General features: G+C 40.4%; 1 protein-coding gene across 1 annotated transcript in view; it reads right to left on the bottom strand.

Moving 5' to 3' along the window:
- The window catches only part of Gpc3 (glypican 3), a 340,901-nt gene that overhangs the window by 68,613 nt on the left and 251,655 nt on the right, over nt 1–20,633 (bottom strand). The window lies entirely within an intron of this gene.

The raw sequence follows: 20,633 nt of genomic DNA on the forward strand, positions 1-20,633 counted from the left end.
GGCCACCTTTCAGAATTACTACCAAAGAATCACTCTGTTTTCACTTCCCTATCTCTAATGGGTCTTGTTGATCCTTGGCATACCTGGCCTTGCATATGACTACTGTTTATACTCTGCTGCACACATTGATATTCTGAACAGTGTTTGAATCTGTTTCATACATTTCTACTTCCTGGCTTACAAAAGAAAAAAATGCTGTCAACTCAACATTTCTATAGCGTGTTACTCCCAAAGGCTTTCCACATTCATTCCTGCGGGGTGCAACATGATTGCTGTTTCATAGCACATAGTAACACTATCCAACAGTCAAGACAGGATGCAAGACAGGCAATATTGTATGCAGCTGAAAGGACAGGGGAAGTCAGTGTCAACAGATGCAATTACCAGATGTGAACTTTGGCCAAGAAGGTCAGAGGAAACACTCTCTTAAGAAGTGCTATAAGATCTTTAATGCCCCCAAAGTCATTGCAATCTTGGCATCACCTCTTACTAGAAATGGAACCTCTAGGGCCCTGATCATGTGTTATGGTATGGATTCAGTTTTACTATGGGGGAGAGTGCTGTATATGGCCTCATTAGTAGATCTCCCCGCTTTTCAAAATGCAGGCTTTCTCGCAAATTTATTTCTGTATAAGAGCTTGCCATTATTTGAGGGTGATTGAAATGAATGATGGCTGGAGTGGATATGTACACAAGGCACAGTTTAACACTGGTTTCCAGGGAGGCTGCCTTGTCCTTCCCCTTCACACAGTGGGAAGAGTGATTATTTTCCAGTCCCACAGAGGCGTGGAAGGAGCCAATTGTTCTTATTCTGTTCTCACTTTGACACTTATTTCCTTTCCAATACAGGGCAGGTGCACTGGTCCTTATGTTACAGCGTGATGGAAATGCAGTGGGGGGAAGGATGCTTTAAAAGGCAGCAGATGCCTCAGTCAACCAAATGCAAAGGGAGAGCTAGAAGTTCACTTCTAATCACCACCACCACCACTCCACCACCCCAATCCCCTTCCAAGACCACCTCTGGGATTTGCATAATGTTATCCAGAAGGGAACTCAGTGTCACTCAAGGATTATCATTTACATCTATGAAATTCTTAGAGGCAACAATAATGGCATGTAACCACCTGGCATTGAAAATGAGCCACCACTAAACTTTGAATTGAATGTCTTTTTCCAAGCAGCATAAAGTGTCAACTACCTTTGGGTGTTTGTACATGATGAGAAAGCTAGTCCCCTAGATTCCATGTGAAGGTAAGAAAAGTTTCCCTCTCTCACACGTGGTGGTGCATGCCTTTAATCCCAGCACTTGGGAGGCAGAGGCAAGCAGATATCTGTGAGTTCGAGGCCAGCCTGATCTACAGAGTTCCAGGACAGTCAGGGCTACACAGAGAAACCCTGTCTCAAACAAACAAACAAACAAATAAAACGAAACAAAACAAACACAAAAAAGTAAAGAAGGAATGTGGCATGTCTGCTTATTCCATTCTATATCACTAGATGTTGCTTGCAAAATATGAAGAGGTCCTATATTCACAATAAAAGAGGAGAAAACCAATTACCTAGAATTTATGATCAGTTAATTTTCTTATATTCCAAACTGAAAATTAATTGTCCGTCAATCCTTTCTGCTCTATCACCTACCTCCGCAGCCACTTGGTATTGACGCGTGAAGTATGGTTGTGGGTTTGTAGCAGATTTTGTTTAGGAAGGCTATGACATTTGAGGGGGAGGGGTGCCAGGGTTCCAAGTTGACCTGGAAAGTGATAATTCACCAATATGTGCAACTCCTTGGTTGGTACCCATGTGCACTGCCATTCTGTTTTCTAAAGTAGAGGAGTGCCTTGCTTGCCTCGAACTGAGTTGTGCAACTCCAAAGAACAGATGCTGATTCCAACACCATCCCCCAAGTACTATGGCTGAATTACTCTGCGGATGTTTAAATAACGCTTTTACATTGGAACTCTATACTTAGGCTCTTAATGCAACCGTCTGATGGCACCTGGTGTGCTTGCCCTTGACCATCCCAACTTCACTCCCCACGCACCTTCTCACATCTGTGCTCTCCACATAAGCCATGCCATTTCACACCTGTAGGCATGCTCCAGGCTGCTCTCTCGGCCTTGTGTGATTTTTCCCCGTTGACATGCTATTTATTCTCAAGGAATCATCCCAAATAGCATTTCCTCCACAAACTCTTTGTTGATTCCAGCCGCTGAATCTAACTGTTGCATCTGCACTCTCACAGCACTTTGTTTGAACTTGTCTTCGACTCTCAGTCACCTTCTGCCTACTACTGTAATTATTTCTGTTGTCTGTCGTCCCTATGAAGCCAAAGGGTTTTTGCGGGTGGAACTGTGTCTGACTCATCTTTGTGCTTCTCCAGATTTCCAGGGCCCAAAGAGTGCCTGGCACTCACTGGCCAAACAAACAATAAACATTTTGAGACAGAGCTCAAGCATTATGTGTTGATTTATTGAACTGTCTGTATGCGTTCTAGCTGTTAGTCAAGGAGCCTGGCATAGACCACAAACTCAATACAGAATGTACCACATCTGTGTCGGAATAACTTCCATCATTTCTGAATGTCAAATTTTTGGAGATTGGTTTGAATTCTTTTGCTTGCACGGAACCTTTGTAGGTCTAGCATTTAGCAGGAAAATGAAATCCCAATCACTGACTTTCCTCCAAGACCTTCAGCCACAGAACATTTTGCAGACCATTAAGAAGGAGGGCTTCTGTTGATTTCTAACACTGAAAGCTATTTCTGCTCATCGTTTCAGGAGACAGACTTGCTGCCCTCCCCCTTTCTCAACATCATCAGAGAGTCTGCCTTTCTGGGAGTTCCAGCAATAGGAATTTCTACCACAGTGCAATCAGACAGCCTCCTGCCATTCCAGCCAGTCTACCACAAGCCAAATTTGGTGTTTCCCTGCCAGATGCCCTTGTGCCTGCCATCAGAAACTCTAAAAGAATTACCTGGAATCCTTTTTCCAGAAAAAAAGGGGAAAGTGCCTTGGAACACTTGAGACAATATTTCTCCTGTCAGACACAGTAAATCCACAGAATGCAAGGTGTTGATTTGTGGTGTGTGTGTGTGGTGGGGCATTTTTCTGAGTCCTGCACATCTTGGAATCCATGCCATTGATATTCCAACATGCAAGTTATTATCATGACCAACACAGACCCAGGTACCTGCTGCTACATTCCAGGTATGTTTATGTATTTCCCTGTCTAATCTGCTTCCCTCCAGCTGTCGTCTTATGTGAGGGAAATGGGGATTTCTCTCCCCCTCTCTGCATTTTCTCTAACAACTGTGATGTCAAATGCAATTATTTGTGGAGGAATCTGCTATATGCACGGATGAAAGGGACACATGCAAATCCTCAACAAGAAAGGGAAATACCAGCTATCTGGAACTATGTCCCCAAAGCATGCAGCTCTGGCAGCCTCTGCTTGAAGGCCCCCTGTGCAGATATTAACAAGCTGAACACAATATGACTTTAGGAATGCAAACGAAAAAAAAAAACTGTTTAACATTTGAAAAATCTCCTCCTCAATCTGAGGTCAAGTCAGCTAATAAAAAAGCTTCAAAAACTTCTTTAAAAAAAAAAAAAACGTGAATAAGCCCCAGATGTTCCCGTTCTCAGCTGAACTTTCCACCAAGTTATTTCATACCCTCTATTTTTCACAAGTACAGCTATTTCAACCTCTTGGGCTGGCCTATCTCTTTCCAAAGAAAATTGCCTCCAGCCAAATTCCTTCTCCTACCCACAGTAACTAATTGTCCCTACTGTTATTCATCTCCTTTTCTGAAGAAGAATTAAATTGGCAGGACCCCTTAGTACAAGGGTGGGGACCTTTTTTTCTTTCTAGGGCCACTGACCCACAGGGGAAAAAAATCAATTGGGGCCACACACAAGTAAAAAGCTGCTGGACTTAGTTTATTTTGTTTGTTTTGTGGAAGAAAAAAAAAGTGTCATTTATTTTAGGGTTAAAAAAATGAAAAGAACAGAGAATGGGGAACTCTATTCACAAGACACAAGACATAATACAAAAAAAAAAAGACTCCAAGTGCTATTCCGCATTTAGGAATGATATGTTTCAAAAAAAAGGCATGTGTGTGACACAGAGAGATTGAAAAAGCTAAAACAAAGAGGGAACAGAGAGAAAGAGGCCCAGAAGTAGTGAAAAGCAGTGAAAGGCAACGAGTGGGATATATATATGTAGAAAGACTTGGTAAGCCGCCACATTCACATGCTAGCTGTTGCAAACTGCTTGTCTCTAACCCAGGTTTTCCCTGTTCTGTGCCCATTAGAATATAAGTTAGTGCTGCCCTTGGAAATCCTTATTAACTCTCTCACAGTTTAGGAACAGTCCTTTCTACACCAAGAAACAGCTGCCTTGCTTTCATTTGCTTTGATTTTCAAACTTCAAAGCCATCTCTTTTTCTGGAAAAAAAAAAAATAAAGGTTATTTTCTCAAGACTGTCTGAAGATTTTACACGTATGTGAAAGAATGACTAAAGTCCCTGACGTTGCAGAGCTGTCAGCTGGCCTTCTCCTTAGCCTTTGAGAGATTAGCACTGTCTTATCCCGTAGAGCTTGCACATTATAGTATGAAAGCATTGATTGCATTGATTTGAAGCTTTCCCCGGCCAAACCAAACTTACTTTGCATTCTGAGTTTGGCTCCTAGAATAGTAGAGAATGTAAGTGGAGAGCACATACACACATATTTAAGAAAATCAAGGTCCAACGAGCAGAGCTCTTTGATTACTACTTTGTGGTCAGATGCTGAATGTCTGGATGCCTGCACCTAGTAGCCCATTGACAGAGACGTTGCTTTCAGGCTGATGTACTGATCTGAGAGGTGTGCATATGTGCAACTGTACTTTGGTCCCAGAATATTCAGGGTTATATACTGCTGGGTGTACAATCATAGGACAATAATGGAATAGGACAATGTCAGGAGAAGGGAAAATAAAAGAAAGAAGGATGTAAAACAAGGTAACCCATGGAAGGATAGACTATTAGCCTGCTGAGTCTGAAAAGTTGACCGCTGAAGGGGAAAATGTGAATGAGAACCACAATCTGGGAATGGCGGTGCATGCTTGTGTTGGAAAACAAAGACTAGTCTTGGCATGGCACAAAGGGACACAGGAACAAAGTAAATGTAGCTTGGCAAGGCATTTTTCTCTCCTTCTGTGAAAAAGATGCACCAGAACCTAAATGAGGCTACCAAGTACACTTGGCCAAAATGGATTCTGCCTTATTCTTGCCATAGGTGGTTACTGTATCTCCTCCCATTGGTAGGAGCTGAACTTCCCAGTCTGAAGTGATTTGGTAAACAGTGTAGAGAAGAAAGGAAATTCAGGAAAAAGAAGCCTTTGCTGGGCTACCTTTGAGAGAAAAAACAAAACAAAACAACAACAACAACAAAAAAAACATTTCTCAAACCTGTAATTCTAGTACTTGGGAGACTGTGACAGAAAGGTGGAAAGTACAAGACTTGCCTGGGCTACACAGTGAATCAGAGGCCAGCCTGGGCAACTTAGAGATGCTTTCCCATAAAATGGAAAATGTGAAAGAATCGGGGCTACAGCTCCATAGAACAGTGCTGTCTCGAGTGTTTGCTAGCACATGTAAGACAATGACCTCAGTCTCCAATGCCACCCCCCAGAAGACAGCCCAATGATGACACGTAGAATGATCGATCACAAACGTTAGTTCTAGAGCACTAGAATTAAGAGGTTACTCCCTTTAATGTGAAAGAGATAATTTTAAGTTAAAAGAAAGGAAGTCCTACTTTTCATACCTAATACTAAACTTAAGGAATTCATTTCCTTAATGAGTGGTCCAGGATAAAAAATAGAAATGGACTCCAAAATGTGTGGACTGATTTGGGAATGACAGGTAATTCTGGGAAACTCAGACACCTAGGGTCACCTCCAGTTGTGAACATGTCTGTAAGCAGCGAGTCCTATGTAGTGGGCATGAAGGGGCAGGCCCTTCGGATCATTTAAAAAATTTTGGTATTGTTATCATCAAAAGTAATAATACCTGGGCTTTGAGGGTAAAATACTAGAACAATATGTGTTCTTTTGCAGGCCACCAGGCCAGGAGAGCCTTCCTACTGCTTTCATTCAAATGCTAGGTAATTTCTGAGACAACTAATAGAGAGAGAGGCAACTTAGCTGTTTGATGGGAGACTTGAGGGTACTTAAGTTTGGTCCAAAGTAGTTTTGTTTTTGTTTTCAGACAGGGTCTCACTGTACAGCTCTGGCTGTCCTTGAACTCACAGAGATCCACCTGCCTCTGCCTCCCAAGTGCTTAGATCAACAGTGTGCAATACTACACATGGTGATCTAAGTTAGTTTTGGTCATATAATCAGTCTTAAATTTTTTTGTTTGTTTTAAATGTAAATAGGTTTATAGCTTTTTGTAATTTAAAAATAATTGTTATAAGTATTTGGGCACAGCATTGCCCAAAGGTATAAAAGTGAAAATGAAAACTGTAATGCTGCTAACATTTTGACACACATTCTTATAGACATATTCACCCATATTTTTATGACAAATGATGGTACTTCATAGTTGGTTTTTGAGGCAAGGTCTCAAATTCACTATGTAGCCATACCTGGTCTTGAATTCCTGATTCCCCTGCCTCAGTCTCTCAAATTCTGAGACTACAAATGTGTACCACCAAACTTGATTATCGTCTCCTTTTATACTTAGCAATATGTGTAATAGATATCTTTCTAAGGACAATAATGCTTTGAAAAAAATTTTGATGGCTGCATATTACTCCATTGTATAGGAGCAATATAGCTTACATAATGAGTCTCCATTTGATATTGTGGAGTGACTTTTACTTTTGTTGTTTTGTTTGTTTGTTTTTGCTATTCACCAACAATGCCAGTGACAGATCCTTGTATAGCTTTGTGGGTAGTCATAGACTTTCTTAGAGAGGCATTGCTAGAAATGGAGCTGCTAGCTGTAGGCTATTTCAATTGGCTTCTTAGGCAACAGCATTATCTTAAATGGTTATTATTACTTCTATCACCTTGGGAGGGTAAAAGAAAGATCATGGAATTCAGAGTAAAAAGACAGGGACTCAAGTCCAAATTTAATTTTTGAATCATTTACAATCTGAATTTCTCATCTGTAAAACAGAACAGTAATACATTAATGATAGCTAAATCATGGGATAGAAGTAAATATCTTCTGGTATTGGAAGTAAACATTTAACCACAGCCGTACATATATTTATTAACATCTATACATTAAAATTTCACAGGCCCCTAAGGATGGTGGTGCATGCCTGGAATTCCAGCACTTGAGAGGCAAAGACAGAGGAATTGCTATGAGGTTAAGCTCAGCCTGAGCTATGTAGCACTCTCCATTACAATTTTCATAACAATAGGAATTACAAAGCAGGTTTAATGTGGCTATAATCACCTAGATGTCTACCTTTCCGGAGAAGGCTCTCCAACAGCATCCACAGATTCAATAGTGCTGTTGCTACAAGTTGGGTTGGGTGGCTTTCAACCTAGTACATGTCTGTCTGTCACATACTTGGATGGTATTTGGCCCCCCAAAGTTCTGTGCTGCATAGCATTTACCTGATGATTATTTGTCATTGTTGCTGTGCTGGGGAGCAAAGCTGATCATGTTCTCTTCTTCCTCATTGGGCACTCTATAAATACACCCAGAGTGTGTGGGTCTGAATTGAACACTCTGGCGAGACACCAACTTTCTCAGGAAGAAAGAGATCAGTTGCATTATAACACAACTTGCAATTCCTTTCCAAACTTCTGGTGCTTTTGCTTTGAAAAAAAAACTGCTGCTGCTCATAATTGCTAGCCAAAAGCATTTATAGATTATGGATTTTTAAAATAAAAAAAATGAAGCATTCAACAAGCATGGCATGCTTTATTAGAGGTTGTGTGGCATAAACCAAATATACAGCATGTTTATAATACATACTATTAGGTTTTGACAGCTGCCTTTCTCTAGGTTACTTATTTACTTTTTTATTTTTTACTATTTTCTATTAAATTTAGAGTCATTAAACACATACACACACCCCTTAACCTTGGCTGCACACGGTAATGCATGCCTTTAATGCCAGCATTCAGGAAGCTGAGGCAGGTGAATCTCTGAGTTTGAGGCCAGGCCTACAAAAACAGTTCCAGGCTGGCCAGAATACCCTGTTTCAAAACAACAATGTTTTGACCTACATGAATAATTCCTATATAGAAGATGAGAGTGGGTGGATATGAGAGGAAGAAAAAACAACTGAGGAGTTATGGGAAAGCACTGCCTCTCGGCTAGAAAATGTAGGGATCAAGCAAATGTAAGGCTTCTAAGTCTTTTTGTACCCAAGAAAAAAGTTACACACACACACACACACACACACACACACACACACACACACACACACACACACGCTGTTTTGGCATCAGTGAAAGAAAATATATAAAGGAAACTAGGTAGAAATCAGGTTGGCATTTATCGTGCTATAAGTAAACAAAGGAAAAAGACTAAAGGTTCCTAGAAGCCAAAGTTAGGTACTGACATGGATTTTTTTTCTAGTCTTTGTGCCCAACATGGGACTTTTGGTTTTTTTAAAAAAAAGGCAGGCCTGAATGAGCACAAATGGCACAGGATATAAAAGTATCTCAGAAAGACAATGTTGCAGTGAATAACCTTAAAGCATTTGGTGATTGGCTACAGAGAGCAGAGTACAGAGAAATGATAATTGAATGTGGTTGGGACATGGTTGGTTCCAGGCTGCAGGACTAATTAGAGGAGAAGCTGGCCTTCTTCATGGATCCTATAGCCTGCAGGCAAGTGTGAGAAATCTGTGCAATAAGGGCAACTGTGGCCAAGATTTCAGTCACGTGCAAATAAGGATGTGCTTCTCAATTTCTAGGTACCTACACATGAGGCATGAGTCACCATAGGATTTCAGGACCCAGGAAGACCAGAGTCCTAGAAATCAAATGGGTGCATGAATTGCTGTTTCATCTGAGCTGTTCAAGCCTCAACAAGCTAAGCTTGGAGTGAAAAGGAACCAAGAAAATGAAAGTGCCTGTTACTCAGGCTTGACAGTGATAGAATAGACGGGAAAAGAAGGTGTAGGACATGGCTTGCTGTCTCCGTCAAAAATAACCAACACCCATTCTCCAAGTGAGAGTCAGAAAAGGGAGAGGAGATGGAAGACTGTGGGTTCCCCAGTTCCTATCAAGCTAAGAAGATTCTGAACAACTAGAACAAGGAACTCACACAGAGGACACAGTACTATTTTACAGTATTTCTCAAAAAGTGAACAAAGGACTACTCTAGACGACTTTAGTATTGTTGATAGAGACAGGGTCTGTGTAGTCCAGGCTGGCCTTGATCTCCCTGTATAACCAAGAATGAACTTGAACTTCTGACCCCCCTGCTTTCATCTCCAAAGTGCTGGGATCACAAGTGTGTGCTACCATACTTGTCTTTCTAGATGGCCTTTTGAAAAACCGAAAATATTCTGTACATAAACTTTAAAGGCAAACTCTCAGTGTAACAGTTCCTCATTTTTAATGGTGAAAAGGATTCTCTATGTGCTTACTTCCTCTATGAACATGTCTCTACATATTCTTCCCCAAATTTATTATTTTCCCCCTGAACAAAGTATATTCACCTCAATCTCAATAGCTCTATTTTTTTTTACTGCATCAATTCTAATCCCCCCCCAAAATCTCAAGTATCATGGCTCCCATCAGTCCCAAAGTATGTCATCTAACTCAAATGAGATTACATATATGACTTATCATAGGGCTAAGTTCCCTTCTGCCTGTGTACTTAGTAAAGTAGACAACAGGATCGACTTTCAGAATGTGATGGCAGGGCAGGTATTTGACAGAAATATTCTCTCCAAACAGGGAAATAGGTGGGTCAAAAACTGGAACAGAATCATTCACTTATTCATACAAATATCGGTTACCCTACAATGTGCCAGGCTGTTTTAAGAGCACAAGGCACAGAGCTGAGTAGAATGGAGAAAACTCTACATTTATGGAAAGCTGCAAACTAGCTCCTGTGTTACCCATCCTAAACGGTCTATTGGCCTTTTAAGCATCAGATCTGATCAGCAAGGGCACAAGCGTGTGCTGAGGTGGGGAGAAGAAATGGTCAGAACGTCGGTGAAAGGTCAGGTCAGTGCACTGTCAGCACATGCTTGAATTAAACATATGGTGCTGTACATTAAGTGTATAATGTTCTCGTAGATTGTTCTTGGGAAATAGCAAACTACAAGTAGCTGCTATAATTAGAAAAGGCACAGGAGTTTTTCTCAAATAAGGAAATGTGTTCTAAAAAGGTATAGAGAAGGCAAACAGTCACCGCTTCCCTCTGGTCCCCCCACTCCTCTTTGTGAGGCTGTCACGAAGCACAGTAGTCTCTCCAACACATCTAAGCTCCCACAGTGGCAGCTGAAGAAAAACACGATAATCTCTCCCGATCGTTCTCACAGTTTCAGTCATTTTTGAGACTTCAGTGAATGGATGGCACTCAACATTCAACATCCAAGGAGCCACTTTTAATTGGGATATTGACTAAAAAAAAAGTGTGTAACAAATTGATTAAAGAGTAATAGTTAACACATTCATCAGGGAATCTAAATACCTCACTGTGAGAACTTCTTAAGGTTCAATGAGGGATAAATCTTTGCAGGTACTAGATTTTTCTTTGAACTTTGTATGGGACCTGCAGCAGCTAGTGATCTGTTTTGAGTGGGTTATAACGTATTACATTCTTCTGAGACTCAAAGCACTGCCTATTACTGTCCTTCTTATGTCCTGGCTAACAGGTAAAAGGTGACCAGGCCAACATCAGGGATGAAGCAGTTCCCGCCTCCTATGCTGTTCCATCAGGCAGTAGAAAGGAAGCAGTTCCCGCCCCCTATCCTATTCCATCAGGAAGTAGAAAGGAAGCAGTTCCCGCCCCTATGCTGTTCCATCAGGAAGTAGAAAGGAAGCAGTTCCCGCCCCTATGCTGTTCCATCAGGAAGTAGAAAGGAAGCAGTTCCCGCCCCCTATGCTGTTCCATCAGGAAGTAGAAAGGAAGCAGTTCCTGCCCCTATGCTGTTCCATCAGGCAGTAGAAAGGAAGCAGTTCCATCAGGAAGTAGAAAGGAAGCAGTTCCCGCCCCCCTATGCTGTTCCATCAGGAAGTAGAAAGGAAGCAGTTCCCGCCCCTATGCTGTTCCATCAGGCAGTAGAAAGGAAGGTTTAATGAATTTTAATGGCAGGCTTCACTGCTTTTTGGAAACTCTTACAAGATTAGCTGGATTGCTTGCCTCCAATTTCTGACCTCTAACCCCTGTCTCTTCAAGCTACCCTTGGAGTGAACATTATAAAACATTGATCTCTGACCATATCCTTCTCATGTTCTTATCCCTTCAGTGGCTCTCACTGCCAAAGGCATAAACCTTAGATTCCTAATTATGCCATCTACAGCCCTTGGCATTTTAACCACCTTGCAGTGTCATCTTTCACTCCCCAGCTCCTCTTCTTCTCCAGCCGTGGCCTCAGCTCTCCAGCCACATGTCTATTGATAGACTTTCATGTCTTTGAGCCCCTGCTCACACCACATTCCTCTGCCGGGAAGATCCTTTTTTGAAATCATTAGCTGCCAAAATTCTCCTCATCTTTCAAAGCCTGGCTTAAAGGCTGCCTATTTTTGAAGTCCTGTCTAATTCTCTCAGTAGGAATTAATCCTTCTTTTTCTGGGCTAGCAGGACTTCATTTACGCTTCTCTTATAACACTAATATAAGGCTAGAATAGTAGTAATGTAGGTATGTCTCATTAGCCACCTCAAAAGGGATCATGTTCAAGTATTCTCCATGTGTACTTGTTCATAGTGCTGGGTAAATAGCTGCTCAGCATTGGATAAATGGATCCAAATGGTGATGATATATCCACATGTGGTAACAGATGTGTAGGTAGAGTGGATTCTCTATCTCCTTATCAACATACATACTTAGCCAATCAAACTTAGCCACATATAAATCACAAATGCCCAATAAATTAAATAACTCCTAATGTGAGGCCATATATGTACATATGACTATATTTTACGTGATGTTCTGCCTTAGGAGGTTGATTTTTAAAAGGTGTCACAGAAATGATTATTGCTTAAGTGACTTCCAAGAATGACAGACAAGAACAGAGGCCATGCACCCAAGGAGAAGCTCATTTCTGTGTTGAATTTCAGCTTCTTAGAGTGAAAACCTGTAGGTTCAACCATCATTTGCACTGGAAGTTACCAGATCACAAGTATTGATGGACCAATTTGCAACACAATAGTCCAGAAACCAACATAAATAAAAAAGTAATCAGCAATAAGAGAATTGTATCCCATACACTTAATCCTCTCTCTACTTGTGTTTGGAGAACAAAAGCATTAACACCACTGGATTCTGAGCTGGACATCTTTCAGCTTTCCACTGCCTTGAAGAATCTATATGCAGGGATAACAAACTGCCTCTAGCTTGGCTTAATCTTTTGTATTAGCTCATTAATGAGTCTGGATTCCTTCACCATTTTCCATGGTATCCCAGGCAGGGACAAAGACTCAGGCAGCAGGGGGGCAGCTTTCCTTTTCCCTGACAACATGTGGTCACTAGTCTCTGTCTGTAGTTAACAAATTCCATAGTTCTTTGAAGGTAGAGCCCATGGAATGGGTCTGGCCTGCTCTAAGCTCTGCAATGCAAAACAGAGCATCTCTGCAATTCAAAATAGAGCTCTGGGAATTTAGGCCTCAAGCAGTGTTCCCAGGATCTGTGACATCGCCCCAACAGCTGAGAGTGCTCGTGTCTTAAGAAAGCTCAGTAGGCCCAAGCCTTGTGAATTCTTTCTGCTCGGCTGGCATGTGGACTGCGCACATACTCATAGACATATTATATGCTTTTCCAAATCATTCTAAATACCTCCTGGAAGACATCTGCCAGTAAGGATCTCATGGCAGCCGCATTTTAAATATAGGACCTTCTCAACATCTCCCACCAGAGAACAAAATGCAAAAGGAATGCAGATTAACTCTCCATGAACTTTCTAGCTCTGAAGTCTTTCTACTTGATACCACCATTCCATGAAAGGTCCTAATGGGCTGCAGATCAAAATGAGACTTCTGGATTATGTGCTAAGATCACTAAGCTGGACTCCAAGGGCAGTTTGCCTATTAATAGAGCATCTAATTTAGGGCAGAGTTCAAACTTGGGGAACATCTAAAGAACTTGACCTAAACACACACACACACACCACCACCACCACCACCACCACCACGTATATTTAATTTATCATCCTCATTTTCTATTCAAGCACTTTGAGCCAAACTAAATTTTCAACAGTTAAAAAAATCTGTTGAAGTTTGGTTAGATACATTTCCCCAAGAATCTTTAGAATTCAAATTATTGTGTTTAGAATTTTAAGATCATGGAAATATTCCAAACTAGAAAAGACGTAGGCTTCCAATCGTGCACAAAGATTCAGACACTTAGTGGTGATCCTGCACTTTCCCTTCTGCTAACACTTCATACTATAATAAGAGGAAAGGAAAGAATAGCTATAATTTATGATGCCTATGACATGTGCACATTGTATCTCATGTTTATACATTGAGCATTCAGGACAGATGATAGTATACCCATTTCTCAGGTACTAGGAAACATGAACAATGAAAAGTTAAATAATTTATCCAAGGACCTATCTGGTAATTGAGCACAGATCTATTTGGCTCCAAAGCCTGAATCTTTACTCCAAAGAATGCTAGTGCTATATTCTCAATTTTCTCACAGTATTTTAGCTTTTCATTTTTTTTCATCTTGTCACAGACTCACCCATACTACACAATGTTTGGGGGAAATAACAATTGAAAAATATGGGTTATGAGAAAGTATCTAGATCAATTTATTAAAAAGAAAAAGAGATTACACTTTAAAACTCTATTACCAACTGAAATCCAATGAATTAAACAATGCTGTAATTTTCACTTTGGATATTAGATGGGAGTCTGGTTGAGAAACTGCACTTTTCAGTTGCTATGCAAAATCACTGTGCTTGCTTCCTAAGAAGATCCTATAATTAGAGATACAGAGTTGACTTTATCATCACTTTACCTATGCTAAATAGCAACAATGAGCCCATATAGAATGTGGCTCCATTTCTGGTCATGTGTCAAATGCATCTAAAATTGAAGATTCAGACTCAAATAACCATGGGAAAGACCCTGACTCAAAAACTAAAAACAAAACAAGTCACTGTGGGCATGCTGACTACCTGACCATCTGACTACCGCCAGATATCCGGTTGGGACAATTAACATGGGACTGTCTCCAGGGTTGGGATTGTGTGCTCTCTGTGGAAAAGACAGTCCAAGACAAGAGGGCTCAGCACTCCTCTTCCACTGGATTTTGTCAGAATTCTAGTGGCATGGCAAGGAAATGTTGGAAGTGTTGGTCATCAGGTTCAAAGAAGACTCTTTAGCTCATTAGCACTAGAACATGGCATTCAGTTGGCATTGCCACTCCCATTCTCTTACATGCTCTCCATTTTTACCAGCAGTTAAGTTTAGGAGGTTGCTGAAAAGGATTGGTGCACATTCAGTGACTTCCTTGTGCATTGCACATATTCAGTATATTCAGGTAGTGTTCACATTGGATTAAACGTTCAAGAATTTCACGAGCAGCCTGAGACTTTTTATCTTTCTATTCAGAAGACCAGTATCTAAGAAGAACTTTATACCTAGTATTTCTGTGGTTGAAATAACACCAGGAGGCTCCCACATTGACTAAGGACCAGCATCTGAATGCACTAGCTTAAAATAACTGAGTTATTTGACATTTAAACACACTGACTAATAGGATGTTAAGTTTGTCATTCTAGAAGGAGGAAAACCTTGAATTGTTAAAGTGCCGAGGAAGAAAGAGGAGTTGAGAGCCAAGGGATGAGAGTGTCAGGAGGACTGATTCTGGATGTGGCCTTGAGTCAGCCTCTGTAGGTCCTGGGGGCTCTGCCTGGTTTTGGTTCAGTGATCTCTGCAGAGACTGCCTCCACTCAGTATGGTAACTATTCCATGGGTTAATGAGTGAGGGTAATGGGTAATGAGGTGTACTTGCTATGAAGAAACCTAGTTAATGTCCATAAGAGATAATTAGCAAGTTCATGCCTTGTGCCACATTGCTTTTTGTTTCAAAGATAAACTGCTTAAGTAGGACCTCCTGCCATGACATACTGCACAAAAAATCATGCTTGTTTATGTGCATCCATATTTATACTGAATAAGACTTTGGAGCAAACTACAGTATACATACACAACAACAATAAATAAAATAAATTAAAATCTATAGAAAATGGAATACAGTAAAATATAGTTGATAGGAATTCTAACCACACCTCCATGACCATGCATGCCCTGTTGAGACAACTAGTCATTTCTGGGGCTGTAAGTCCTAAGTAATCTGTATGCTACCTGGTCACATAATTTGCACGCAGTGTGATCACGTAATCTATGAGCACACATGTGTGGTGTGGCATAGCCACATGGGCCCATATGCGCATGCATGGGGGTAGTCCATAAAAGGCAGATCGCATGACCCTCCCCTGTCTCTGCACATGTCTTTCAAACAGGCCTGATCACATTCTTTTCTGCCCCATCCCTTCTCCTAATAAAACTCTCATAGTGGGTTTTGTTTTGCCTCGTGACTTTTCCTCGCAGGATAAAAGTGATGCATAAAACGAACAATAGTACTGAAAAAAAATGTATATCCCTCCATTGCTCAATCAAGATTATCATGATAGTGATACCAAAACGATGATGCACACCATTCATGCAAAGACTGAAATACATGACCCAATTTATGGTGTATATTCTAAATATAGAAAATAGTTCCTTTTCAAGAAATTCAGTCGGAAATATTTGAGAATTATTCTTGGTGCAATGTTATTAAATTGTAAATAGTAATTAAGTTATTAAAAACACATGCTCCCCAAAAGCCACCAGACATTGTAATTATATTTCAAGCTATTAAGAAGAACGACAAAAGATTTTGTTAATGATAAATGTGCTTTGGAATGTATCAGCTAATTCCTCTTCCTTTGTGAAATAATGTTTAGCTCCACAGAGTCTAGGGGTTGATATTTAAAGACTAATTTACACTGTCCTTTTGTGGCTGAGAAGTCATTTCATTGGCTTTTGCAGATCTCTGTCTCTCCCTCCTCCCCCACCCCCTCTGGCTCTGTATGGAAATGGAAGCTACTATGGTTCTGAAACACTGTTCACAAGTAAAAAAGTATCCTAGACATTGGGACATAGCTCCATTTGGGGAAGGTCTTTTATTTAAATTTGATTTTCAAAAACCTTTTTCTTTAAAACCTAGAAACAATTAGTTTCAGAAAGGCTGGACCAGGTCAGTGTTTTACAGCATTCACTGGTTCTCATGAGAAGACTAAGAAAAAGTTACTTAGTGTGTGTGTTTCTACCATGACTAAGATCCAACTCAAAGATCTGAAAAACTGCATGCTAATGAATGCACCATGTATCCTCTTTGTTACTCAACAACTTTACAGATTCACTTATTAAAATTTCAACATTCTATCTAGAAAACAAGTGTCTTCATTGTTCCATTGTCTGTCAAGCATCTGAAAAATAGTTTGCCACTGTTTCGAGAAAGAGATAGCAAGAGAGATATTTCATTGTCTACTGTACATTTTTACATTTTTATTTGGACATTTAACATTGTCTATGAATTCGAGATAGCTCACAAAAAACTAACTCAAATCCATGGTCCAAAGCACCTTCATTTGTACATCATGAATTTGGTAGGTAGTTTTCTAATGGTTGTGCCAATTAGGATTCTGAAAAACATTCTTAGTCTTTCTTTGTTGAAGACTTTAAAGCCTTAGACTATAGAAATGACTATATTTGGTCCTTAAAAATTGTTAAAACACAAATTAAGGGACCTTAGATATCTGTATTCCTATACATCTTTTATACATGGATCCTAATAATATCCTGTTTTTCTTCTTCTCTTCATAAGAGAAATAGAAGGAAAGAACAGAGAATGAACCCAGTAGCCTTGGAGTTTGGGTCTCATTAGAACATTACAATTACTTCTTCTGGTAAATGTGAGTAACACTACCCATCTCGCTTTCCTCTCAGAGCCAATGTCATCAGTTTATCTAATGTTCATGAGAGAGTATCTACAAACTGATTTGTGCCATGCAAATGTATGGCTGAATTATCATTTAGATAGAGTTACATGGTTAGCTTGATTCAAAGACAGGTCAAATATCTGGCCCTGGGGAATGGATACGTAGTAGGAGCGATAAATGCCAAAATGGTTTTTACCAGTGAATGTTTTATAGCCGTATGAAAAGAAGGCAGAAGAACAGACAACTGGATAGGGGAGGGCAAGTTGAAGTTCCATCTGCCTGGGTTGGAAGGCTGGTGGGAAGGGGACATGCTCTGAAAAGCTGAGAGGTTACAAAGTGGAAAGGGGTGACCTGGGAACAGGGTGTTATAAAAAGAGTGCAGAGCAGAGAATAAAGTCACAGGACTTGTTCACAAGAGGGTGCTGGGTTAAAGCCTGACCTTGAGTCACAAATCACAAAATCACACGGCTGGAAGGAATCTTAAGAGGCTATCTCGTCCACTCCCCCGCCATTCAGCAGGCATTTCAGCCCTCCTAAACAGATGAGACTTTATCCTACTTTGAATGAGAAACTCTTGACACCAAATGGGCAGGTATTGACTGCTCTGGCCTCAACTCTTTACAACAGGCAGGAAAACAATTTCTGGAATTTCATTTGAACCTTTACTGAAATGGGGAACACAATAAATGGCCAGTTTCTCCTTGGGGACAATAACTTCTATGGTAGTTTACAAACAGCAAAATTAGCTGTAACTAATAAATACACTTAAACAGAGAAAATGCTACCAACATAACTAAGTTAGAGGATAAGTGGCCCATAGCCTCATCTAAGTAGGTAGGTATTATGATCATTCTTGGTATTTCTGGAGTCTTCTCTGCACACAAGAGCCTGGAGCAGATGAACACAAACAGAAACAAAAGTTGTTTTTTTATTTTCTTTTTTAAAAAGCAATATGGTCTAGTAAATTCCAGAACTAACACTGAGAACCAAGAAGGGTTTAATTTCTCTCCTAACAGAAAACAATAAATCCTCACACAAATTAGAAACTGAAAAGGAAATAAAAAGGACCTCATTTTCCATTGTGGGAATGTTACACATGAACTGTGGCTTAGAAGGAAGGAACATATTACACACCTGCACAGCTTCCCCGGAAACAGGCCCGGGACTGACCCTGGACCCATCCCGGGACTGTCAATGTAGAAATAATGTTACTTTATTCCCCTAGTGGGTATATTATTTCCAGTGCTATCAACAGAAACCTGAAAGGAGGCAGCTGAGAATTTCTGGGGAAGAAAGTTGAGCTATTTTGGGATGTGCTCATAAATGGTGTAGTTCAAAGGATAGACACACAAGCACAGATAGGAAGATATGTCTGTATTTCTAGACACATATTATGGAAAGTAACATTACCTGGATTCGCCACTCACATGTGAACACAGGCAAGTTAACTTGATTCTGCCTCCCCACTGCCAAAAGTTTAGACCAATTTAGTGAGGCATTCAGTGAATCCAGATGTTTGGCAGTATATAAGAAACAACATCTGGATAATTGATTGAATTTTCAAGTATACTCAATAGATATTTTGGCAGCATGCCTTCACAGCCTCTAATGGCTCCCTGCCTCAGTTTCTCTGCTATAAAAAAGGGATAAACATTTATCACTTGGTGACGATGATAAAATGTTTAAGGGTAATAAATTCTTGAAAAGAATGGTTCTGTGAGAGTATATCTCTCTCATACAATTCCAGGTTGGATTTCCATGCTAAACAACTAGTCTGGAGAATATGCAATGATTAAAATAAGGTTATATGCTGTAGAAATCTAACACATAATCAGTATTATCATCCTTATCATCCTAATCAAAACTTTCTCCTTTGTCATTTCCTCAAAGAACCTCACTTTCACATGAACAATGGCCAAACAAAGGTGAGGTTTAGCCGTTGGAAAAGATGTGGTGTTTTGTGCATGTAAAGTAACAAAGGTGAGAATAAAAGAAAGTTAGTGTGGGTGTCTGGAGGCAGCCCAAGGCTACCAGGCAAACCTGGTCTACCAAGGACAATCGATTGCTCAACGGTATTTGGACACAAACGGAAAATGTCCACACACTAATTTATGCGTAGAGGGAGAAGAAAGGCATGCCGACGGCGAACTCGCTCTTCCGACTGTGTTTACCTCTACCTCCCCACGGATTAGTTTGTGCTTTTGTGGCTGAAAGTTAGATGAAAGGAAAAAATGTGAGAGAGACAAGAAAGGAAGTAATAAAGGAATCTGCCCTCACATAAAACTCAGTGGCTGAAGTACTAAAGCTCCCTTTCAAAGTTAAGTCCTGCCTACAGGGAAAAGCCTGAACAGCATCTCCATAACTACCATTTAATAAGGGCCTGGTATACACATACAATTCTATATATGCATATGTGTATGTACATGTATGTGTGTTCTCTTATGTACACACATATGTGCTTTAGATAGCCATGTGCTTTAGACAGCCATCATTCTACTGATGGGAGAATGAAAGCACTGATTTGCCTAAGGTTATATATTATAAAATTATATATATATATATATATATATATATATATACACTTATACACACACACACACACACATATATATTAATACACACACACACACACACACACACACACGGTAAAGATCCACAACTAAATTCAGACCCGTGTGGATGCAAGTCCATATTCTTTAACTGTACCTGAAGCCTTTACAAAAAGGCTTGTTATAAATACCTTTGGTGACTGCTAGATCATATTTAAGCCTGCATCTTTTCAACTTTTCCTTTTTTTCAGGTGGTTTCTATCCACAGGTCTTTGGTATTCCTTATAACTATCCCTCTTTACTTCTTCCAACTTTACACATGGGTTCTGGCAGCTCTTAACATTTGTCCCCCCCAGGACTCTTCTCCCCAGCCTAGTTCACCCTACATTTCTCCCATGTCACTCCAAAATAATGAGCAGCATCTCTCTAGGCTCTTCATCACACTTTACTTTCTTGAGATGTTTCTGCTTGGGCTCCCTTCCCAGGGAGGCTGTAAAAACAGAATATTAACATTTCTTTTCCATCTCAGAAGTCCTTAGGACCTGGGTTAACACATACGATGTAGTCCTTAAAGTCTGTTGACTCAGGATTAGAGGCACAGTGATGGTCTCTGAAATTTTGCTCTTACCAATGCAGGAATCCAAATGGTTGAGTGTTCTCACCCAGATACAGTTAGCTGGGATCAATATAGACAGTCCAAAAATCAATACTACCACTGCTCCTAGGTATCACATTGTCTTTGCCATGGGACCCTCTGAGACACATTTGTAAATAATCACACTGCTTCGGCCACGGGCTCAGCAGCAGTAGTAAGCATTTATTAAGTGCTCACTGAGCTCAGAACCCTTTCGGAGGCTCTGGAGGAGTTCCACCCAAGTGTGCCCCGGTGCC

Source organism: Peromyscus leucopus, chromosome X (assembly GCF_004664715.2).
Source record: "Peromyscus leucopus breed LL Stock chromosome X, UCI_PerLeu_2.1, whole genome shotgun sequence".
Taxonomy (NCBI): domain Eukaryota; kingdom Metazoa; phylum Chordata; class Mammalia; order Rodentia; family Cricetidae; genus Peromyscus; species Peromyscus leucopus.